The sequence below is a fragment of the Budorcas taxicolor genome, chromosome 13 (assembly GCF_023091745.1).
Source record: "Budorcas taxicolor isolate Tak-1 chromosome 13, Takin1.1, whole genome shotgun sequence".
NCBI lineage: Eukaryota > Metazoa > Chordata > Mammalia > Artiodactyla > Bovidae > Budorcas > Budorcas taxicolor.
This window is the reverse complement of record NC_068922.1, coordinates 80,033,681-80,060,586: the sequence shown is the minus strand read 5'-3', so window position 1 is coordinate 80,060,586 and position 26,906 is coordinate 80,033,681.

Here is a 26,906-nt window from a genome sequence, read left to right as displayed (position 1 = left end):
ATTCTTTGTTCTCTACCTTGTGAAGGATACGATTTCTCCATTTTTTTCCATTTTTAGTAAGAATTATTATTTGGAGTACTATGTTATTCCCTGGAATGCTAGAATTAAAGATAATTCTTTAAAACTAAATAAACAAAGAGCCGACCTCACTACAGTAATGTTCTCAGAATCTGGATAAGGCATACCAGGAAAGGAAGGCACAGAGCCATTATTCAACTAGCACGTTTCCCACTCGGACAGCAATCCTGGGGCACATTATGTTGTAAAATGTCGTATCCCCTTCTAACTTCTTAAACTGCTCCAGATGCTCTTTAACCATAAAGAAATGTAATGATAATTTTTTTTAAGCTGCATCATCTGTTTCCATACCTGACTTCCTTCAGATGTGCCAGTTAGTTTGGGAAGTTCGAAATCAGAAGCAAGTTCACGTATACAGTCCATTTGCACACATACAGGGATGCCACACCACAGTGAGCAACAAGTGGAAGAGAATTATTAACACTACTAACCAGCTCACTCTTGCAGAGAACTATTTACAGGCTCTGTGACATACTTTCCTCACACCACAAAATGGCAATGATGATAATGCCCACCTGATGGGTTTTTGTAAGGATTAAATTCATTCATATATATAAAATATTTAGAATCCAATACCAGGTACATAATAAGTACTTAATGAATGCAAACTGTTATTTCCTAAAGTTGGTTAATCACCCCTTTGGTGAACATAAGATGGACTGGAGTGATTCATGAGGAAAGTTTTATTCTGATGTTTACTGTGTGTCAATTAGGATGCCCTTGGCTATGAAGAGGAGAGATTATTTGTGAATAATTTTCCAATTACTAAATAAATTGCTAAATAAAAATTGCCTTAAAACAGGGGTTGGCAAGCTATAGTCCGCCAGTCAAATCTGAACTTCTGTATGCTTTCATATGCTCTGAATATCAAGAACAGCTTTTACAGATAAATAACTGCAAGCAATTTGGTGATAACACACACACACGTGCACATGCACAAATCCATTCTTTTTAGTAAATCTCTATCTGACAATTATACTCTGTTATTGTATTATTTTGAACTTCATCAATAATTAATTGGTGGAAATCTGTTTTGTCTCTTGTTACATAAATATGTGATATCCTTGGTCTTTGCTTCTTGGTCTATAAAGTCTAAAATATTTACTATCTAGACCTCTCGTACTCTCTCATACAGTCAGAGCTCCCGAACTAGAGCAACTCTCAGCTCGTTAAGAAAGCAGTTCTATGATTCATCAGCACTAAGATTCTTTCCAAGTGTCCACTCTGCCACTTAACATGTGAGCCTTACCTGCAGGCTGACTTCTTTGATAGTCACAAGATGAGTTTCTGCAGCTCCAGAGATGCAGAAATATCCTCTTCAGATGTCTGTTTCAGATTAAGGAAACTTTTCCCAGAAATCCCCTTGCAGAGTCTTCTTACAGCTCATTGGCTAGAACTGGGACAGACGACCACCCCTGAAGCAATCACCACAGAAGCAAATGAGATTTTGATAAGTGATGACTAATCAGCTTCTACCTTCCTGAACTGGGGGTGTGCTCAGCTTTCTTTCAAGCATGGAAGAAAGGTGGATGGATAACATACCACATTGGGGTTTGGTTAAAAAAGGCAAGGGGAAAATGGATACTGGATAAGCAATCTTTAGCATATTTATTTCTTCAAATATGATTTAAGGAAAATAAAATGAACACAGTGAACCATGCTCTCATAGCTCTTTTTACCTAGGGTAAGGCTAAAATTTTAAATCTATTTAAATTAAAATATTAAACAAGAGTAAAAACCTCAACAAAATATTAGCAAGCCAAGTCAAACAATACATTACACCACAATCAAGTGGGATTTATCCCAAGGATATATGGGTAGTTCAACATCTGCAAGTGATATACCACACCACAAAACAAAGAATAAAGATCACATGATCACCTCAATAGATGCAGAAAAACCATTTAACAAAATTGACATCCACTCATTATAAATACTCTTAATAAAGTTAGCATAAGGTAACATACCTCCATAGAATAAGCTCTATGAATGACACACCCACAGCTAACATCATACCAATGGTGAAAAGTTGAAAGTTGTTCCGCTAAGATCAAGAACAAGACAAGGATGACCACTCTTTTATTCAACATAATATTGGAAGTCCCATGCACAGCAATCAGACAAAAATTTTTTTTAAAAAAGCATCCAAATTGGAAGAGAAGAAGTAAAACTGTCATTATTTGCAGGTGACATAACACCATCTAAAGGGAACTCTAGAGACTCCACCAAAGACCACCAGAAAGAACAAACAATTCAATACAGTTGCAGGATACAAAATCAATATACAGAAATATGTTCATTTCTATGCACTAACAATGAACTAGTGAAAGAGAAATCAAGAAAATAATCTTTTTTTTCCCACTCAATCAAAAAGAATAAAATAGCTAGAAATATCTTTAAGTTTCCCTCCATTCATATTCCAATCTTAATCTATGATTGTAATCAAGGTAGATACTGGTGAGAAAAAATAAAAATTTTTTAAAAATTTAAAACAAACAAGAAAAGTCCATGGCAAAAATTAAGAATGTAGTATATTAGAGATTAAATCACAAAATGATGAAGATTTAGGCAATTCTGCCTGTTGGTTACTGATTATACTATATTCTTTCCTTAGGAACTCCTATTGATTCTTCAAAGCCCAGATTAAAGATTGCCTTCTCACTAGAGTCTTCCCTGACAGCCTCCTATTCCTGCTATGCTCATATAAGATTGGTCTCTCCCAGAGGATTATCTTTTTCTTACATCCCTTAAAACAAGGGCCACACTGTATTACCTATGTGTCATTCCTGATTGGAAATACCTTCTTCATCATACAACCATTCGTCAAACACTTGTTGAACACCACTGACATGTCTCACAGAGAGCATCTTTACCCCCATTCCTAGGCCTGGCAGCTAAGGCATGATCTATGCGAGGTGCTTACATTTCCTGTACAAATGAAGGAACAACTGGGCAATCAAATAATTCCATGAATTGACAGCATCTACGCAAGTTTAGCAAAGGAGGAAAACATTTTGAACACTTTTGCACTCTAGAAATTTCTTATTTAATTGAAAACAAAACCAATCAACCTCATGAAATCTCTGAAGTTTGTGTTACTTTCAGAAGTAGGCTCAGATGAAGATGTTTCTGGAGCAGCACTGAATTAATACATGGATAAATGGAGGTAAGTCCTTTTTGCCCCCAACCATTAGCTCTTTACTATTTTACTGTAAATGCATTTATTATTTCCTTCTTGTAAGAAAACTCAAGAAAACCTAAAATTGGACTCCTTTCACCATTTAAACATAATTTTATTTCTAATTTTTGAATAACATTTTTAAAATTAAAATTTGATCACTTTACTATCTTCCTTGGGAAAAGATGTCGATGACACTGCTTTCAAAATAAAGGCAGGCTCCTTAAGATGGCTTTCACAGACCCAGTCACTGCACCAACCTCCGCCCTCTCCACCTTTCTCTCTCTACTACAGCTGCACTGGTTTGCCTGCTACATTTCAAAGGGAAGCTGTTCCCACTTCAGGACCTTTGCTCACTTTCCCTCTGCTCCAAAAGCTCTCCAACTCCTATTTATCCTCAAAGTATCAGGTTACATGTCACTTCCCGAGGGAACACTTCCTGGTCTCTCCAAGCTAGGGCAGGCTTCCATTTCAACATGGTCTCAAGATGCCAGGATTTTTTTCTTCGAAATTCTTACCCAACTTTTCATTAAATATATCCCTTGTGTAACTATGTGTTTGATTTCTGTCTTCCGCATGAGAAGGTAAGGTCCATAAGGAGCAGAAACCATGCACTGTGAACTGCTATCTGCAATATTTAGAACAAGGTCTAGAACATACCCGATCATCAGTAAAGGTTACCTGATTAAACAAATAAATGAGCCTGCCCACAGAGCAGTTAGATCATTGCCTGGGCCAGTCAGTATTTCCCTGCTGTTGCCATTTAGTCGCTAAGTCATGTCTGACTCTGAGACCCCATGGACGGTAGCCTGCCAGACCCCTCTGTCCATGGGATTTCCCAGGCACGAATACTGGCGTGGGATGCCATTTCCAACACCAGATCTTCCCGACCCTGGAATCCAACCCATGTCTCTTGCGTCTCCAGCATTGACAGGCAGATTTTTACCACTGAGCCACCTCGGAAGCCCCAATGTTCCTCCAGGACCACACAAATATTTTCTCTTGACAAAATAAAATTTATTTCTGCATTCATGCAACAAATACTTGCTGAGAACCTGCTGTGTGCCAGATTCCTGCAGTCGGTGCTGACAGAACCCTGAATGGCATCACCAAGACCGTGAGCTCATGGAGTTTATATGTCCTAGTGGAGAAGCCCGAAATGAAGGAAGCACCAGCATTTTCTTTGAAAATGTTTTTGTGGTGGTGGTGTCTTTTTTCCAAAAACTGACTTTTTTTGCTGTGAAAAAATACCAGCCACCATTAATTAAGCAAGTATTTGAGCTTAGCTTACCTTGGAATGCCCCTTCACACCAGCCAGAATCTGTATATGTGAAGATCTCTTTCCTGAGTGGAAAACAAACAAATAATATATTCAGGGTTAATTTAACTTTTCAAATTACAAATTCATCTAAAGCACCATCCGCCGCCGGTGATAACTCACAGTGCTGCCCGTCTTTAAGTACTGTAGCTATGGGCTGTGTTCAACTCCTTAGGCACCCTTCTTAAAAGATGGCTACCCTGGGGTTTATAGCAAGCCTACATAATCATATATTGAAGCCTGGCTTATTTATTTCCATGTTTCTGAAGTCCCATTAATCACTTTCCTAAGATGGCCGACATGTTACATAATTAATAAAACATAGGAGCTTAGGGAAAAAGCCCAGAGAGAGTGAGAGATTCAGACAAATGCTGAGAAATGGTGTCAATTTTTGGTACCACTGAAAATCTCAGTCTTCAGAAGATCAAGTCTTAACTGGAGTAATAGGAAACAATCATTTTTCTTTTTTTTTTTTTCAACCCTCTCCTCGCTTTCTCTTGTTTGCTGAACTTAAGACGCTGGTCAGTGCAAATTTTTTACCAAGAAGAAAAGTACATATGGAGGGAGGGGTAGGAGTAGTGAATGAAATCATTCATCCAACTTCTCACCACTTTGCCTCTGGTGACTGCCGGGTAATAGCTTGTCTGTGGTTCTGACCCAGTTCTGAAACCCTTCTTCTGGTACTCCACCAATTAATCTAATGGTTCATTAATTGCAAACATCTGAAATCATTAGAACCTGACTGAGCACAGAAGCATCAAACCTTCCAAAGCTGTAAGTGCTTAAGCAGCAAATGGGCTCACTGCAAAAGAATGTCGATGTTTATAGTAGATGTAACCCAAACCCGGGTGTTCATTGACACATTGTTCCATTTGTATACAACCACCCTGGCATCTATCTGTTCAAGAGAGCATGATTTATCCAGTGCTATATCCTGGAACTGACAGGCCAAAGATTAGAGCTTAACCCAGATGAAAGCCGAGGCTGTGTGTATTCCTAAAACAAATATTTAGTATCTGACAAGCTCTGGTTAATATTAATTCATGATAGAAGGCAGTCAATTTAAGCTTAGTTCATGCCAAAATCTATTTGGGTTTTGTAAATCATTTTTTTCAGGATTATAGTGCAGAGAATCCAACAAAAAGGAGACTTCCCTAAAATTAGAACTCTGCAGACCTGGACAGAGCTTTCAGAAAGCATCCACCCCAGAGTTATAAATGGGCAATCCAAAAGCACGAAATCCTCCTATAAATGTGCTTTGTTTGACTAGCACACGGTTTTAAAATAATCATCTTTAATTATTTGCCAAGTCTCAATTTCTAACTTTTCTTACAGATCTGGCAATACTGGGTCTGGGTTCTCACAAGGCAACAGTTGACCAGGGCTGAGTGGAGGCTGGCCCTGTGGGAGACACACATGCTTCCATTTAGCCAGAGCCCTACCCTTCCCACTGTTCATACACTCCCACACTCACCTGCCCACGGCCCATCTAACAGGTGGGGAAACGGTGTCTAGAAGGGAGAAGGGCTGTCCAAGGACATGCATTCAGTTAGCATCAAAGCTGGGACCATAACTCAGATCTCCTGATTCAACTTTATTTAGTTAGAAGCAGTCAAGGTCATTCCATATTGATACACACATGGTTTTTGGAAGAAAAATAATCAACAAAAATTTTGGTGTTAGTTTTCAAAGACCATAGAGCGTGCCTGGGTCATTAGCATTATCAGTTACTCTTCATTACAGCGCTGTGTGTTTGTTGTTACTTCTGGAGCTTTGAAGATGAGTCATTTCACAAAACTGCTTCCCTGGTGGCTCAAACAAGTAAAGAATCTGCCTGCAGTGCAAGAGACCCAAGTTCGATCCCTGGGATAGGAAAGCTCCCCTGCAGAAGGGAATGGCTACCCACTACAGTATTCCAGCCTGGAGAGTCCCGTAGACAGAGGATACGGTCCATGAGATGGCAAAGAGTCGGACACAATGGAGTGACTAACACTTCCACAAAACTGCAGTCCGCGAAGACCTTTCTATCTGTGGGCACCTTGAATCTGGCTGGGCAGTGACTGTCTACATGAGGGCACGGACACCCTCTCCTAACCTTGTGCCAGTCCTGTCATAATAAGTGCGACTGCCACCCATTCACTACCAGCCACTTGCTGTGCTCCTGTGCCTGAGCACTGTTCTCAGTATTCAGCACAGTCTTCAAAGGTGAGTCGACTGTCCTCACTTCACAGGCGGAGAATTTTCAACTGAGGAGGACAAAACACCTAGCTTAGGATGACGTATCCTGCGGATGACAGAAATGGAATTTGAAACCAAGTTGCTCAAACCCCAGTGTAGCACACACCACACGGGCTGCTGCTGAGTTTGGGGGGTTTTCCCCCTCTATTAACACACACAAAGACAATGCCCCTGCGTCTTATGTGGCTGAAAGTAAACAGGCAAAGAAATACGGGAGAGACACGCAGTCGGGAATGGGTTAAATTTTGTTAGCATGGGTTTTAAAAAAATGAATTCTTTGCATTTTTAAAATGTGTGTTGGAAGCATATTTCTCAGTATGCAACAAAAACATTTAGGCTCCCCTGTCATTTAGGTGAATTTTGTTTGCATGCTCTCTTCATGGAATACTGATGTTAATTTTTGGTTAAGTTTAATCTTATGAAGTATAAAGCAATTTGATAGAATAAGTAACCTTTCATTAAAGTTCAATACTGTACTTAAGGAAAATGGGACCGTGTGCATTAATTGATAGTTGACAGCTATTATTTCCATGAAAACCTTTTATAGTAAAATTTCTATTTGATGGATTGGAATTTATAAAATTTGCATTTCACTGAGCTGGATTCAACTGGAAGTACTGGGGATGTGTTTCCTCTTTAAATGGTATTCCATCTTTACATTTTTATCAAACACTTATTAATGGATGGAATCTTAAAGAGTACAATACAGATTTTACTTAATAACTCAGGTTTATTAGTGCATGAACACAAGTATTTGCCCCATATTTGATTTTGATTTTAAAATATGACTATTTATGAGTATTTTTATCTGTGGAGACTTAATTAGTACAGTTTGGGGCAAATTGCTTAATAAATTTTATTTTGCTTTATTTTCATTTTTTAACTCACAATAAATGACATAAATATCGCTGGGAATTTTTCTTCCAGTCAGCAGTTTGGAATATTATCTCAGATTTGGTACATTCAACTTGAATTACAAAAATCATAGACTGGAATTATTCTATTCAGATCCTGTCACACTCTACCCCTACACAAATATGAGGGTCCTTGAGTGACCACTGAGATTCAGCCTGACATCATATCCTAAGATTTTAACAGATGAGAAGGCATTAACACAGAAGCAATTTTTCCCCATTAATTCTGATCCAAAAACTAGCAAGATTTCCCATGGTTTTCTAGAAAGCACTTATGTTGAAGTTGCTACTGATGTATAAGAGAGAGGAAGGTTGAGGCCAAGAACAGTGAAGTCACTTGAAAATGAACTAATTCAAGAATACGCCAAGATCAGAATGTGAGATCTTCTTCTGAAATGGAGCCACCATAGTTAAGAAAGCCTTCCCTTCACGCTGCCCCCACTGCCTGGAATGTCCTTCTCTTTCCCAGGTAGAGCTGGTTCCATGACAACCTTCAGGGTTCAGGTGAAGTGCTCAGATGACACCCTGGCCCACCCTCCTGTTACCTACCACTCAGAGCATACATCACAGGTGACGGCTACACAATTATCTCAGTACTTTTTCCTTGCATGTCTCTCCCATTAAACTTTGGATCTCCTAAGGGCAAGGATGTATCTGATTTGCTCACCCCTCTACATACTCAGTGCATGGCATCAAATTAGTTCCAAGCAAATTGTTGAATGAATGGATGGATAAAGACTCCTAAAACTCAGAGCTCAAAATTAATTTCTGCAACCACAAAGTAAACATCCTGTGAGACCAAGGATTCCTAGTTTGTATGAAAAGGCACAGCTTCTTTCTGTACTCTAAAAGTTGGGAAAGATAAGTTTTAACAAGATATTTATATGAGCTCCTTATAATAGAAATCAGAAGGTTGGGTGGCCCTTCTCAGAAATCCCATTCACTTTCCTAATAGCTACTTATGTGGTACCAGCCATGAATCCAAACCCACAGGACCCACAGTAGGTTCTTTTTTAATCATTTCAGTAAAAAAAAAAAAAAAACCTCTCTTTTTTATTCTCCCCCTCGGTGGCACTGCTACCCCCGAAGTAATTCACCAGGAATTATTGAGCAACTTACCAAGCATGAGAAAAGATACATCTCAAATGGCATCACTCATTCTAAACTACAACTTAGTGTGACATAAAGAGAACGTGAGAAAATTTCATAAGAAAATTGGACAACAATGCAATTCCTCAGAGGACTACTGTGTGTGCAGAGTTAAGGCCCCCATAGCTGAAGGGAAATACAGCTCCTGTGAGCTATAAATTCCTATCTTTTAGGAGAGTTTCTCTTCTTCTGCTCCCTTTGAGTAAAAGAGTTCTTGGGTTCTTTTAGTACCTTTTATGTGGTTAGGATTATTTATATAAAGATATATCACCTCACTTTGTGAACTAGAAACAAGAATTTACTAAGATGGATTAAAAATCTAATCACAGTTCCTGTAGATGGACTCTTGTCATCAAGCCAGAGCTAACATAATTTTTTTTTATAAGGGCCAGATGGTGAATATTTTAGGGCTTCCCAGGTGGCCTAGTGGTAAAGAACCCACCTGCAAATGCAGGAGACATAAGAGATATGTGTTAGATCCCTGGGTCGGGAAGATCCCCTGAAGGAGACATGGCAACCCACTCCAGTATTCCTGCCTGGAGAATCCCATGGACAGAGGGGCCTGGTGGGCTACAGTCCAGGGTCGCAAAGAATCGGACACAACTGAAGAAACTTCTCACGCATGCACAGTAACTATTATAGGCTTTACAGGCCATTCAGTCTCGGTCACAACTCAACACTGCCCTTGTAATATTGAAGCAGCTATAAATAATGCATAAATGAATTAACACGATTATGTTCTAATAAAGCTTTATTTATAAAAACAGATGGCAGGTTCACCAACGTTAGTTCATCAACTTCTGATGCAGGCTAGAGTTTCTGGATAAAGCCTGATTCTCTAGTGAAGCGTTAAAAAGAACTCAACTGGGGATTGCATGGAATGCCCCCAACATTCTCCTTTGTACTGCTTCCACCCGCTGATAGATGCCTGAAATCATACCTGAAAGGTTTCAACTCTTTTCTTGGTAATACATGTGAATAGGTATGCACCTATGAAAGAAAAAAAGTGCTGTGCAATCAAATATGTTTGGGATACTGGATCAACACATTTAAGCAGATTTATTTACTGAAGAACTTTCTAGAGCTTTTAATGTGCTCATGTGTCTTAAAAATAGAGGAAACAGCATAATCATTTCCTAACAATATGACTACAAAATCCGTTTGTGACAGCAGTTGCAGGACTGTTTTCCACCAAACACAACTTGGGAAATGCTATTTTAAGTTAAGGGCACCACTAACAGGGAGTGAAAAATAATAATAGCTATCATTTTCTGAGTCCTTACCCCAGATGATTATATGTGCATTATTTAATTTAGTTCTTGAAACCACCCTATTAATGATATCCTTCTTTATAATTAGGGAAACTGAAACAGGTAGGAAACTTACTTTTGGTTATATACCTAGTAAATGGCAGAACCAGGTTTCAAATGTACATGTGTTTGATTTCAAAACTTAATATCTTAATTTCTATTAAATTTTAGAGGCACTATCATTTTAGTTTGAAATAAGGACTTCCTAGAACCAAAGAATTCCAGACCAAGAGGGACCATTAGAAACACAGCTTAATCCATGTATAGAGAAACAAATGTATCACTTAAAAAAAAAAAAATCAAAGCCAAGAGAAAGGACAGGACTAGTCCAAGGACACTTAGTCCTCAAACCGTAGGATCAAAACATCAAAGAATACTGCTTTTTATCTCAGTTTAATTCCCCTTCTAAAGAAGGCTTTGCACAGATTTGCTCAATGAAGGAAGGAGAAACAAAGGTTATATCAGTCAGGGTTATTTCATTTGCAAGAGGCAGAAAGTCTACTCATACTGACTTAAGCAAAAGAAGAATATTTTGGCTTCATGTAAGTTAAGGTAGAGAGACACCTGGCTTCAGGTAGGGGTTAATCCCGAAGGCGCACAACTCACCCAGACCTTACAGTTCCCACCTCCCTGTGCTGTTGGTCACGTTTCCTTATTCAAGTCAGGTTTTGTGTGGCAGCAATATGACCGCAGCAGCCACATGGCTGTATTCGCCCATGTTCAAATACAGGGGAAAATTAGGACAAAAGACCTGGCCCTGGTTCTCATGTGATCGAATTAGACCACGTGGCCACACTGAACAAACTGTGGGCAGAGTAATAACAGAAAATTAGAGTTCAAATCATAAGGTTACTCTCTCAGTTCAGTTCAGTCGCTCAGTCGTGTCCGACTCTTTGCGACCCCATGAATCGCAGCACACGAGGCCTCCCTGTTCGTCACCATCTCCCAGAGTTCACTCAGACTCACGTCCATCGAGTCCGTGATGCCATCCAGCCATCTCATCCTCGGTCGTCCCCTTCTCCTCCTGCCCCCAATCCCTCCCAGCATCAGAGACTTTTCCTCTCTACATTGCCAAATATACCATTAATCAAGAGGCCAGAATCAGTTGCATAGAGGGGGGAAAGAGGGAAAAATAACTTCTTTGAGAATAGTATCAAGGGTAAAATGGGTATATTAATACATACCTTAAAAGGTTGTTATAAGGATTTAAAAAGAAACAAAATATGTGAAGTGTCTACCGTGACACCTGACGGATGGAAGTGCTCTATCAATGTGAGTTTTTTGCACCTTAACTGCCGTCAAAGACTGGATGCCAGGAGTATTCTCTTGCTATCTGACTCTATTCTCATCAAAACAGAATGCTGTTCATGATGTTTTTAGGAATGAAGGGATCCAATACAGCCAACAGTGTAGTACACAACAAGAAAATCACAACAGTGGATTTGAATTATTCTCAGAACGGTTTCATCAAAATAAGAAAGTCTTTTTTCACCATAGAACAGTTTTTACTTAACGGTGATGTCTTCTAAAAATGTCAAGGTTATAACAGCTTGTAAGAAGAGCCCAAAAAATAAGACATTGAAAGAAAAATTCAAGCAAGCTTTTGAAAAATGCCAGCAGAACTACTCAAGGAAGTGGAGGGGAAAAGGATGGATCCTGGAGGCACAGGGACCCAGAGCTGCCAGTCGCAATGTCAGTTATCTTTCTGCTAGACTTTCTCATGAACCCAACTACATCAGTTCATTTTGTTCAGTCGCTCAGTCGTGTCCGACTCTTTGCGACCCCATGAATCGCAGCACGCCAGGCCTCCCTGTCCATCACCATCTCCTTCAGTTCATTCAGACTCACGTCCATCGAGTCGGTGATGCCATCCAGCCATCTCATCCTCTGTCATCCCCTTCTCCTCCTGCCCCCAATCCCTCGCAGAATCAGGGTCTTTTCCAATGAGTCAACTCTTTGCATGAGGTGGCCAAAGTACTGGAGTTTCAGCTTCAGCATCAATCCTTGCAATGAACACCCAGGACTGATCTCCTTTAGGATGGACTGGTTGGATCTCCTTTCAGTCCAAAGGACTCTCAGAGAGCCTTCTCCAACACCACAGTTCAAAAGCATCAATTCTTCAGCACTCAGCTTTCTTCACAGTCCAACTCTCACATCCATACATGACCACAGGAAAAACCATAGCCTTGACTAGACGGACCTTTGTTGGCAAAGTAATATCTCTGCTTTTCAATATACTATCTAGGTTGGCCATAACTTTCCTTCCAAGGAGTAAGCGTCTTTTAATTTCATGGCTGCACTCACCATCTGCAGTGCTAAGTGACCAAATTAAACCACAGCCTCAGTTAGTGAATGTTATGTCTTAGTGATACTTCTAAATGTGACTTAGAGTCTATGCCATTTTCAATACCATCACCATCACTCTTTACCTAGCAGGTAAGAACTCAAGATTCCGGAAGAAATCAAATGTGTTTCTACATAACAAAAACACCTCACCAAAAAATGCAAGAAAATCTTGAAATTAGCAAAAGAAAACATGCTACAAACAGGGAACAAAGAGGAGATTAACTACTAATTTCCCACCAGAAATAACGGAAGCCAGAAGATACAGGAATGACATATCTGAAATGCTGAAAGGAAAAAAAAAATCAATTAACCAAGAATTCTATATCCAGCAAAACCAGCTGTAAATAATGACTTATTTCCAAAGAGTGCAGTATGGAATGAGGAGAAAAGAGTAACTTTCCAATAAGAGACTTGACAAACACTATCCCAGCTAGGTCAACATCAAGTCATAAATCATATGGATATTATATACCCTTAATATAATGTGAAAATTATACTGTCCTCTTTCTCCAATAATCCATAATCCCAGTCTTATCAGAGGAAAACATTTGACAAATTCCAGTAAAGGAACACCTACAAAACGCCTGACCAATCAGTTCAGTTCAGTCACTCAGTCATGTCCAACTCTTTGCAACCCCATGGACTGCAGCACGCCAGGCCTCCCTGTCCATCACCAACTCCCAGAGTTTACTCAGACTCATGTCCAGTGAATTGGTAATGCTATCCAACCATCTCATCCTCTGTCATCCCCTTCTCCCACCTTCTATCTTTCCCAGCATCAGGGTTTTTTCCAATGAGTCAGTTCTTCGCATCAGGTGGCCAAAGTATTGGAGTTTCAGCTTCAGCATCAGTCCTTCCAATGAATATTCAGGACTGATCTCCTTTAGGATGGACTGGTTGGATCTCCTTGCGGTCCAAGGGACTCTCAGGAGTCTTCTCCAACACCACAGTTCAAAAGCATCAATTCTTCAGCACTCAGCTTTCTTCACAGTCCAACTCTCACATCCATACATGACTACTGGAAAAACCACAGCTTTGACTAGACGGACCTTTGTTGGCAAAGTAACGTCTCTGCTTTTTAATATGCTGTCTAGGCTGGCTTGGCCAATACCCCTCAAATTTTTCAAGGCCATTAAAACTAAGGAAAGTCTGAGAAGCTAAAACAGCCAAAAGGAGCCTAGGAAACATGTTGACTAAATGTAATGTGGTATCTTGGATGGGATTCTGCAACAGAAAAAGAACAACTGATTAAAAACTAAGGGAAGTGAAAAACTAAGGATTTTAGTTAATAATAACATATTAATATTTGCTCATTAATTGTAATGATTATGCTATTCTAATATATACTGTTAATAATAGGGGGAGCCAGGTGTAGAGTATATGAGACCTCTCTGTATTATCTTAATTTTTCTATAAACCTGAAACTACTCTAAAAAACTATTTTTTTAAAGTCCCAATAAACTTAAAAGAACTAGCCTCACACAAAATTTGTCCATAACAAAAATTAACTTTGAAATCGCAACATATTAAGATATGTAGAATGTCGCCAAAGCAAGGCTTAGAGGGAACTATACTGCCATACATGTTGACATCAAAATACATACAGTTATCATACAGACCAGTAATTCCATTCTGAGGGGGAAAAATGACAACATATGGCTTTATTATTTACAACTGTCAAACAGTCTCAAATCAATGATCTAAACTTTTACCTTAAGAAGCTAGTAAAAGAAGAGAAAATTACACTCTAAGAAAGTAATAAAGTATCATAGAAAACTACTTGTAAAATATACATCTTGCAAAAGACTGGTATCCAGAATATATAAACAATATCTCAGTAAGAAGATAAAAGACCATTAAAAAATGTGAAATACTTGACCACAGTCTTCATAAAATACACACACACACACACAAATGACCAACAAGTACATGAAAAGATGATAAAGCATCATGGGTCCTTAGAAAAACTGCAAATTAAAGTCACAATGAGATACCCCTTTAAATGTACCAAAATAGCTAAAGTAAAAATGATTAATAATACCAAAAATTGGGGAGAATGTAGAATACTTGGAACCTTCAGATATTGCTGGTAAAATATAAAATGATACAGTCACTTTAGAAAACAGATCTGCAGTTTCTCAGAAAGTTAAAAATATATACACTTATCAGACAATCCAGTAATTCCATTCTGAAGGAAAAGAATGACAACATATGGCTATATTATAACAGTCAAGAAATGAAAACAACCCCAAAGCGCATCAGTTGGCGAGTGGATAAACAAAATGTGGCATAATTCACACAATGGAATTTCAGTGAACAATAAAGAGGAATCAACTATTTATTGATACATATACCTGCTCTGAAAAAACATCTTGACACAAAGAATTCAAATGAAAATACACTTTAACAGAAGGACAACAAGTATTATTGAAAATGAGCACTGACTGCAATCTCTTCAGCTTTCAAGAGCTGTCACATAATTTTTCATCCTAAAGAAGACTCCCTTTTTTGACCTAGGAAACCTCCTCTGAGCATAAAACTGAGAACTTCCAGATCATAGTATGGAAATCAAGAGTAAAACACAGAAACTGCTAAATATGTTCACATAAGAAAAGAAAGATTAAGGGCAAAAGAAGAAGAGGGCAGCAAAGATGGGATGGTTAGACAGCATCACTGACTCAATGGCCATGAACTTGAGCAAACTCCGAGAGATAGCGGAGGACAGGGAAACCTGGCATGCTGCAGTCCATGGGGTCACAATGAGTTGGACACAACTTAGCAAACAAACACCAACAAAGGAAAAAAAAAAGAAAGTGATGGCCTTTTGTTGGCAATTTTAGAGGCTGTGTGAGGTGAGGAGTCTAACAGAAAAAAAAAAAATGTGATATAAAAAAGGAAGGAAATGGAAGACAATCCCAAGAAACACACCAGGCATTCAGAGGGGGTCAGGCTGCAGGAAGTCCCACGTGGCAGGGAAGGACCTGAATGTCTAGAATCCAGGACAGCATGTGTTAGAACACTTCTGTCACTCAGCACTTCCTGAGGCTTCCTCCGTTGCCATCTCTGTTCTAGGCACCAAGGATACAAGTCAGCCAATAAAATAACAAATCACCTAGAGGAGACTCTCAACAGTTTGAGGCTGTTTTGTGTGCCGGGTTGTAATTTCCCTGCACCCCAAAATTCTGCTCTGAACAAAAGCATTGTTTTAAGGGTACACTGAGGGATAAGGACAACAGAGGCTGCCCAAGAAAGTTAAAACGACGCCAGCAGGTAAGACGACAGTCACAGGAGGGAGGCACAATGGTTAAAAACAGATTCTGCCAGACAGACAGACAGACAGCAGCAGAGACTGACCCTGGAAGCCTTAGAGACCTCAAGGAGGCGTCAGTAGATCTGCATTACAAAGTGGTAACAGTTACGGCTATTCACCAACGTTTCAGTGCCTCTCCTTTCAGGAAAATGAGGTAACTGTGCGCCCCTGCTGCGTTCAAGTTCAACACATTCCTAAGACTGGCTTTCGCCTATGGACTATGCTGAACAGAAGTGGAATGCGTCACTTTCATGGTGATACCATTTGAAGAAAATGAATAAACAGCCATGCCCTCTTAAGTTCCTCTGCCATGGGAACAAAAAACCACGCAGTTGTAAAGCCTCCGTCAGCCAGCTCCTCGTAGCGATCTCATAGCGAGGAGAAGCGCCCCCGGCTAACTGGAAATCAACACGGAACATGAGCAAGAAATCAACCTTTGTTGCTCATAAGCCACTGAATGTGGCGGTGGTTTATTACCGCAGCACAACCTGGCTTATCCTGGCTAATCCACGTGGACTGAGTCAGTCCACGTGGATATCCTAGGAAAGCTGTGGCGCCCAGGGATCCAAGAGATGTTTTTAAAGATCTTTTTAAAATAACAGAGTCCCCCAAAGGAACTAGGAAGAAAGTGTGCTTTCAGATGCCAGATTGGAACAGATGAGAGCATAAAAGCAGTGAATTCAGCCCTAAGGATTCTGGAAGGTAAGGCAAGCATCGTGACAGGTGTACTTGTCTTCTTCTGACAGGAAAAAGTATACACCTTCATTCAGAGACAATACTTTTCATCCCCCTAGAACTACATTCAAGCTGGATTTGTCCTCTGGGGATCTGTTTAAAGGATTAGTAGCACAGTGAACAACATCTCCCGCCAGAAAATCACCGAGACGCTGTAAAACTGCGGAGTCCTTTCCGTGAACCCGCTGAGGAGGAAAAAGCACCACTGGAAGTGGTGAGCCAGTGAAGGCGTTTTTCAAGAAAAGCTGAGACAATGTGGACCAAGCAAGCCGCTTCCCGACGACCTAAGGCAGGGCTGCCCAGCTCTAGTCTCGGCAAAACATTTTCACAAGGTTTTTCTCATGGTCACTTGCTCCCTCTGATATTCAGTTATTACATATTTTCTGTAAATTGATTCCATTCATTTACTTCATTAGATATATTTTAAAAGAAAAAGCTGTTTCGAAGAGTATAAATTGGACACTAGTATCATTAGCCATACATATAAATTGAAAACCCTCATAACAATACATACATATGAAAACAGAATAATACATAACATTATCCCATTTTATCTGGAGAATGTAACTTGCTAAAGTCTATATGCCCGAGGCTTGCCTGTGCAGAAAGGGAGACTTACAAACGAGAGCACCAACCTGAGTCTTTCTCCTTCACTAGCTAGAATTAAGGAGAATTATAAAGAGAATAATCCTAAGACTAAACAATTCAATGCACTTCCAAAAATCACCTCAAGTCCTGTTTGTGGTGTGTGTCCCACATTTGGGTAGATGCTACCATGGTGGCCACGAACATGAGCCTCTTAGGTTCCTGACAACGAGGAGGCACGTGAGGGTCAAAGCCAGACGCTGTTACTATGAAAGCCGAGCTCCCGGAGACCCTGCTTCCCGCAGACTGCTGCCAGCCAGCGCCGTGCCGAGTCACTCCGTCGTGCCCAACTCTGCGACCCCATGGACTGCAGCCTGCCAGCCTCCTCTGTGTACGGGATTTCCCAGGGAAGAACACTGGAGCGGGCTGCCATTTCCTCCTCCGGGGGATCGTGCTGACCCAGAGACTGAACCTGAGCCTCTTGCAGCTGTCTTCTGTGTTAGCAGGCGGGCTCTTTACCATGAGTGTCACCTGGGAAGCCCTCCCCGCCAGTGGCTGAGGCCCAATACGGGGAAGGCGTGGTTGTCCCGGAGATGAAGCTGTCCTCCGACAGGTCGTTTTGGCTCATCAGCTTTGTCAAACACCCTTAGGACTGCACTGCACTTTGAGAGGCTTCCTTCCATCCCACATCTCTCCTTCACAAGGACCAGACCCGCAGCTCAGACCGGTGGCCCTCCCAACATCTCTCCAGGACCCTCCTAATTTCTTTAATAGGCTCATGTAGGTCTAAGCTTACCTCTGCGTCTCAGAGAATCTCAGCTCGCCTGTTGACCTTCCTAACAGCATCTTCTGAAGACAAAAGGAACTGGCAGGAAGATGCTCCACTAGCTTGTTTTGTCCAAGCATCAGCTATCTCAAGTAAATCTCAGGCTGCTCTTCCCCAAAGCAGACACAGAACAGATAGCCTATACTGTCGACTAAAGTAAAGGCTGCCAAGATCTGTGTATAGGGATTAGGGAAAACAAAGCTGACATTTTGTGGTAGAAGTTTAAGAGCTGCACTTCTATTCTTCTGTCACGCATTAACCAAACATCCACTTATGTGTTAAGATCCAACTCAAACACGACCTGCTCTAAGAAATTTTCCCCAACCTGACCAGCACAGGTCCTTTCTGTCTCTGCCTCCCCAAAATGCCCCATTAGCCCTTTGTTTCCTGAAAACATTTACCACATTACATTGCAATAAGAATCATATTTTATGATTCTAATCAGGTTAAAAAGTCAGAGCCTGGAGCAAAAACTATATAAGGAAAAATTTTCTTTCAAAATCCTCTAAAAAGGTCCCACGATACAGATGGACATGCACTTTCTCCATGAGTCCATTATAGCTAGTTTTTCCTCCAGCACTGGAAAAATCACTGTGTCTTTGGTTAAGCACCTCATAAAATAGCTGGCTTGCATTTAAAGACCACATTGCATGAAAAATAGAAACATGTTGAATTTTTAACGGACAGAATCGCCCTCCACACAAGACATCCCATGAGAGGGTCACTGAGAAAACCCCAGTTTCTTATCCCCAACTCGCACTCCAGCTGGAGTCTGCATCTATTGAGTTGAATGACAACTCTATTTAAATAATTCTTTCTCTTACTTTGCATCCTTTGTGTACGGCTGACTTCACAGAGGTTAAAGCCAGTACCTACTATATCTGTCTTGATAGAGTCCACTTGACTGGAGGCTTCCTAACATCTACCACCGTGTGTGTACACAGCTGGTATTAAATACACGAGGGAGAGAGAGGCGGCCGGAGAGAGGGGGGAGAAGAATAGATGCAGGAAATGGACACCAAGCAAATTCATCCCTTGAAGGTGTCTTGGGTTGGTTTTCCCCAGAAGGAGATCCCAAACAAGGGTCTGAATGGAGGGTGATCCCAGGAGCAAGAAGAAGGGAGATGTGACCGTGAACACGGGGCAGAAGCCCCCATGAAGAGTGAGCGAGCAAGCAGGTGACGGCTGCGGGCACCCGGGCTCACTCCCGCGGAGAATTTCGGCGCTCACCGTGGAGCACAACTCAGACGTCTCCGATATGAGAGTCAAGGACAGTGGAAGATTTATCTACCCACTCCACCCGCAGGCATAGGCTAACACTCCCATGGTGAGAGAAATCCCTCAGGCTGAGATCTGAGATGGGTGAGAATTAGGGAGCCTAGATCCCATCAGACATCCGTGGTCACGCAAGGAAACGGCGTTCTGTCGCTTTTATTTCAACCTATGCTCATTTTATCTCCACTGAAAATAATTTTACTCTAATTCCAGATGTCAGTTAGAGCAAGGACACCAGAATTTGAATGCCTTGGGATTCTGATGTTTTTTCCTTTGCAAAACATTGCTTTATGACTGCAATTTAACAATGAGCCCAAACTATGTCACCTGTGTCTCTGATGAGCCATCTCTTTGTAATCGATGTATGAATGAATGCTTTGGTTTTACAGCAATTTTTGAAATTTAAAAAAAGATCTATTTGTAACATTCTAATTTCATTCCTAGTTTAAATGTATATAAATATCTAAACTAAATCTATAAATTTGTACAGTTTCCAGCAACTAGTTGCCCAGTATTCTTGACTGTTAACATCATTCACGTGTAAATGTTTACACTAAGCAGAATTTTCTATCAGTTAAAACAAATCTACAGAGTAAAATCAAGGTTTTACAATCTTGAAAAGAATCCTCTCATCATCCGTTAAGAAGTTTTCATGAGGAAACATTTGTTAAAGGTAGAAGGTAGAGATCACGAGACCATGAGGCAAGGAGCCTTTCCTTTAATTTGCACATGCGTGCCGACAGCTGAGTGTTATAAACAGAGGGCTGGAGAAGCTAGAAGGCAAGTTACATAATTCTGATTCAGTGCCCTGGATTTGGGCAGCCTACTCTGAAATTGTGAAAACCAAAATGGAGACTTGTCTTCTACGAACAGTAGAAAATGGCTTTAGAACATTTATGTTTTTGTTACATTTTTGAGCATCTGTATTTCCTAGCCTATTCTTCGACCTAAGCCCCGGATAAAGTTTCTCCCTGCAAGTTTTTATGCAGATGGTGCACTGGAGTACTAATTCTCCTCATTAAAACCCCAGTCCACGCCAGGGTCCAGTGTGTTGCAAAGTTCAAAAAGGTATGCTTTCCTTTAAGGAAAAGCTGAAATCCCCGATCTTTTTATTCGTGCTGGTGAGGAAAAGGTGAGCTCACTCCCTCTGGGTCAATGTCTTGACCTTCAGCAGCCCTTCGGGACGCCTTCCTTCCGTCTCTGCCCTTGAGGGTCAGATCCCTGCCCTAGACCTTCCGCACTGTCTCACAGAGCCTTTCTTAAACAAGGCCAATTTTGAAAACTCCCAGATGCTTCTGTTATCTTAAGGAATGCCATCATGCATTTTGTGGTGAATTTGCTTCTATTGTGACCACTCCCTTGAAACAGGAGGGACCCTCACTCAAGACCTGGCTTGAATGTGAAGACTCCTGACACTGCACACATGCCAAGAAGGGATGAAGAGGAACACTAACTGCAAAATGAGGCCTCCGGGGGAGTGGGGGAGGCTCAAGGAGGTTCAAAGGCCTTGAGAGAACAGGGACAGGCAACTGAGGCGGGGTTTTTACAGTAGTTAAAGGATGAGCCCTCAGGAGGGTTTCCATCTGTAGCTTAGAGTTCCTTCTGACAACAGAGTACGAGCTGCCTGGGCTTTCTTATCAGCTCGCCAGATGCGGGCAGACGGAGGAGGACGCGTGAAGCGAGAAAGTGGAGTCAGACCCTTCATCACAGCTTTCCTGTTCAATCAGATTTTCATATATTCATATAAGCACAATAGATGACATAGCTGACAGTTATTAGGGTACTTACTGCATACCAGCCAGGCGCTATTCACACATCGTTTCACTGAATTCTCACAAACACCTTAAGAGTTCATGCCTTTGTTTGAGTTCCCTGTAAAGGAGAAAAGGAGTCATCGCTTTGCGAAGTTAGGGCAGGAACATAGCAAAGGAAAGGGCTTCTCTAGTAGCTCAGTCAGTAAGGAATTCGCCTGTAATGCAGGAGATGTGGGTTCGATCCCTGGGTCAGGAAGATCCCCTGGAGAAGAGCATGGCAACCCCCGGCAGTGTTCTTGTCTGAAGAATATCATGGACAAAGGAGCCTGGCGGGCTACAGTGCATGGGGTCAGAGGGACTCAGACACGATTGAAGCAGTGGATCACACACACACACACACTCACACACACCAATGCTATAACAAGCTGGTTACCACCGTGGGGGTCTGGAACTCAGTATAACTCAGGACCTTTTGAGAGACATGTGGGACATACTCAGTGATGTCCTCCTGGGGGGGTGAGGCTGCTGTTTATTCACCAACTTCCATCCTCACTGTTGGGAGATCACCAAACCTGGGGGCATCACCTCCAGAATTCCCAGGGGTGCAGAAAAAAACCTTCCAGCAGAGAGATGCTGGTGCTTGAAGTGAGACGCTATCAGCACGTATGAGAACAGTTCTCTGATCAGAAGAGCACGTCCAAGGTGCAGCCATGGAGACACGGGAAAGGCAGACACTGTCTACCTGCAGAAACTGGCATTATCCCCATTTCCCAGATGGGGATCTGAAAGCTCAAAGAGGATAGAGAAGGCTTTCCAAGATCACTAAAGAGTGGGAAATAAAACGCAAGGCTGTATGACTCCTGAGCCATATTCATACACGAAGCGGGCTGATACAAAAGGGCACTGCTACCAGAGAATGGAATTGAAAGAGACAGAGGCAGTATGACAGACTGGTAAGAATATGTGCTCCTAAGTCAGACGGTACCATTTCAAATAACACTGCCACTTACTCGCGTGGTAACCTCTGAACGTCTCTGTGCCTCGGTTTTGTCATCTATACAATGGGGATAATTGTTGCACCTTCAATTCATGGTTGTCTGGTACCTCGTAAATGCTTTTTTTTTGGTACACATTTGGCTCAGTGTCAATATCTTCATACCTGATTTTCATCCCAAACCTATAGTTTTAGGAAATAATTTGTCTGACCTGGTTTCCTTTCTGGAAACCTTTATGTATGTGTGTGTGTGTGTTAGTCGCTCAACTGTATCCAACTCTGTGTGACCCTGTGGACTGTGGCCCGCCAGGCTCCTCTGTCCATGGGATTTCCCAGGCAAGAATACTGGAGTGGGTTGCCATTTTCTTCTCCAGGGGATCGTCCCAACTCAGGGATTGAACCCGGATCTCCTGCATTGCAGGCAGATTCTTTACCATCTGAGCCACCAGGGAAGCTCTGTATATGGTTATTTACTGTTTTAAATATATATGTGTGTGTGTATATAGGCATTCTTCCCTTTTTCATGTCACTTTCCCAGTCTTTCACTGTTTTCTGCCTAAACTTTCAAAATAAAAGTATTCCGTGCACCCAAATCCTTCAAGTTGCCCTTTTGAGGGGAATCCAAACAACTATATGATACAGAAATTATTGGAAATATATATGTAACTGTAAAATATATAAATATGTGTGTACCATATGTATGGGCTTCTCAGGTGGCGCTAGTGGTAAAGAACCTGCCTGCCAGTGCAGGAGCTGCAAGAGATGCAGGTCCGATCCCTGGGTTGGGAAGATCCCCTGGAGGAGGATGGCAATCCACTCCAGCGTTCTTGCCTGGAGAATCCCATGGACAGAGGAGTCTGCTGGGCTACAGTCCATGGAGTCACCCAGAGCTGGACATGACTGAAGCAACTGAGCACGCACACAGCACCATATGTATATATGAGATAACAAAATTAGTCCCGTCAGGTCCAGGTTGGGTTTATTGTTTATCTCTGATCACTCAGCAGATGGGATTTACAAGACTTGTCTTTCTCAGTGTCAGACTTTCTCAAACGCCAGCAGAATCCTGCCTAGCACAGTTCTTTACTCAAGGGTTTAATTAGGCAAAACACTGGGTTAAGGGAAAGCAGGTAAAAACCCAAGTGAAATGAAACCCACATTTCCTGGATACTCAGTATCTGGAGAGTATCTGGCTCCTCAAGTGGACACAACACCGAAGAAAAAGCCTGTCTCAGAGGCGATATGCTGACCAAATGTTCTGACTGCATTACCACTGGACCATTCTCCATCCCTGTTCAAACCCTCCTCTGTGTGAGTGTGTGTGTGTGTGTGTATGCTGAGATAGCTGGAGATTATCTAGGAGGTAACTGTTATTATCATTCTCAATCCATATTTGTGGAGACTAAGCTATATCAGGAGAAGGCAATGGCAACCCACTCCAATACTCTTGCCTGGAAAATCTCATGGACAGAGGAGCCTGGTAGGCTGCAATCCATAGAGTCACTAGGAGTCGGACACGACTGAGCGACTTCACTTTCACTTTTCACTTTCATGCACTGGAGAAGGAAATGGCAACCCACTCCAGCGTTCTTGCCTGGAGGATCCCAGGGACAGGGGAGCCTGGTGGGCTGCCGTCTATGGGGTTGCACAGAGTCAGACACAACTGAAGTGACTTAGCAGCAGCAGCAGCAGTAAGCTATACCAGGAACTGGACTGACTTCCATCAGATTTCATGAACTTCTTTCAAATGGTTCTGTTGGCCATTTGCATTATGAAAAATTAATCCAATGAGAATCAACATTCCAAGACCAGTCATGGGATATCAAATTTGAGGTTTCCTAAATGCTCCCACATCCACCTACTTAACCCACAAAAATCACCACAACCCTGATTTAAAGTCACCTATTCAATACAACCTCCTCAAAAATGTTTTTTTAATAATTTATTTTTAATTGGAGGATAATTGCTTTACAATATTGTGTTGGTTTCTGCCGTATATCAACACGAATCACCCACAGGTATACATATGTCCTCTCCCTCTTGACAGAGTTCCATACAACCCTATAGAGGTATCTCTGGACACTCAAGCAAAAAGAAGGCAAGCAAGGCAGAATATGGGGCTTCCCTGGTGGCTCAGTGGTAAAGAACCTACCTGCCAATGCAGGAGATGCGGGTTCCATCGCTGGGTTGGGAAAGTACCTTGGAGAAGGAAATAGCAACCCACTCCAGTGTTCTTGCCTGGGGAATCCCATGGACAGAGGAGCCTGGTGGGCTACAGTCCATGGGGTCACAAAAGAGTTGTTTAGCGACTAAACAACAACGAGGCAGAATATGCACTAAAAAGAAAACCTTTTATTCTGCTAGCTAAAACAGACATCCACAAACTGCTTATCAGGTGTTTTTCTTTTAATAAAGCAAATCTTCAGAGAATTTAGCTTAGAAATAAATCGTCTTTCATCAGAGGCTATTTCTATCTCCCTTTAACACCAAGCAACACCTTCACCTTCTGTCTTTTGCGTCTCCTTTTTAACAGACTCTGCAGTAAGTCAGGGTCCAATGAGTGTTACCATCCTACCCGGATGAGATTCTCCAAGCTGAGCCTGCATCTTGAGAAAGAGAGGTATGCCCTGGAGGCACGCATGGGATGCTATGGTTAATTAACTAATTTACTCAATCAAGTTTAACAGTGGTTTTAACTTTAATGAGACCATTACATTTTAATATGGAAATAACAGCCTTGTATCCTTAACAATCCCCACAGTCCGCAAATCCGCCTCCCTCTTCCGCCCACTGTGCCCCAGAGTTGACGTTGATTTGTGAACCTGAACGCCTGAGTGTAACATCCAGAACTTGTAATACACATGTACAGGGTCCATTACAGACACAGCCCACGTCAGCCACTGCTCTGCCTTCTGGTGGCCCCCAACATACAGTCTGAACACACACAGCACTTCTTCCTCCTGATGAGAGCCGAAGTTTTATCACTGACTGGTAGAGTCCTTTCAAGATGAAAGTGCAGTGGGGGCTTTGGATACCCCAAACTGGTATGAGCAAGGAAGAAAGGTAGACAGGATCAGAAAAATCCCAAGGAGAGAAGCTAAAGGAAATGACCACACACAACCCCTGGGTTCCTATTGTCTTGGGCAGACCTACCCTGGAGTTGCCACCCCCAACTTGGGTTGCATTTAACTGGGCTCCTCTAAAGACCAGTAAATCATTAATATAATGGCTTTCCGAGCTCTTCTGATTGAGATTTTTTTTTTTTTAATTCCAGATACAGTACTTTGGAGATTAACTACGAAAAGTTTTACAAGACGTGAAGGTGATGAATCATGAATCCTGTAAGGGTGAGCCCGACACGCTGAGACCAAGCACAGCTGTCTTATACTTGCTCTGTGTGCATTTTGCTACCCGTAATTTTGTCATCAATTTTCATCTTTTGTTTAAACATATTTGTCTTTTGGACAAGATAGGTCATATTTCATAGGTTTGATGAATTTTCTCCTTGGTCCAGTTTTACAGAATTTGCACTTAATTAATTGCCCAACCTTTAATTCGACAGACTGTTTTTAATGGCTATGTAGTTTCAAAAGCATATACACAGTGGAATTTCGAAAAAGTAATTGTTTTTGTGTCACTTCCAAAGAAAGTCACAATTATTAAAATGTGTAAATAATTTGTCAAATGCGCAATGGGCAATAATTAGAAAGATATCAAATAAACCTTTAATGGATATTTTTAATTTGGTGTTCAGCAGGAATATTTTAAATAATGCAACAAAATATGTCATTTCTCGCCTCAGGACTATAGAAGCCAAATCCCAATGTGAAAATGCACCTTTCAATTGCAGAGACTGGGTCATAATAGAGGTGACACTCATAAAAGATTTTCTAGGTCTTAGCAGAGCCGTAAATAGGGAGCCCCACCCCCCACCCCGCAATCCGGCAGACAGCACAGAATCCAAAAATCTGCCTATCAAAAGCATCATTCAAGCCACAAGGATCTGGTAAAAAGCAGGCAGGAAAAGAAGAGACAAAGGTCAGTTGTCGATTCTTTATAAATGTGATGGTGCTGTCAGTTTGCAAAGAACGACCATGTTTCCCTAGCAACTTTGTGTGCGCAGATGCATTTAGTACATTTTTTTCCCCTTGTTATTTTCAGACCGTCTTTTTGTACCATTGACTATTTCGAATGTATTCTTTCAGTTACACAGGCCTTTTTATTAAGAGGATTAGAGCCTGACATTTTTTTGGAAAGGAAGTTCACTGAATTTGGGGCCATAAAAACCAGAGTTCAGTCTTTAGTCAGATTGCAGATAAAAAGCAGGAGGGAAAAAGGCTGGGTTAGAGAAAATGCATTAGCCCAAGTGAAAGCTGAAAGGATCCAGTTTCTAGAAACTGGAATGAGAGCCCGTGACATTCCTGAACGGTATTTTGTCATCTCTGAAAGAAACGTTAAGCAACACTTCCGAGTGGACTCCACCCTGTCTTTTATGTTCCGCCTTTGATTCTGTGATTGTTCCAGAGCTCAGAGTCAAGATTTAATTTTGATTCATCTGTTCCTCCTTGTCTATTAGTGGCAGGGAAAGGACATTTACCAAGCTCTGCTGTTTTATTAATTCATCCACAACACGGATTGGACACTTACGCATTACCAGGCACTGTACTGTGCGTTCTGCAGGGATCCACAAACTTTCTGTCAAGTGCTAGCTGGTAAATACCTTAGGATCTGCAGGCAGGTCATACCACCTTTGTCGCAACTCCTCAACTCTACTCTTGTGGGCTGCAGCAGCCACAGACAGTCCATGAAAGAATGCATGTGACAGTGTACCAATAAAGGTTTCCATATGGACACCGAAACTTGAATTTCACATAATTTCCACATGTCACTAAATAT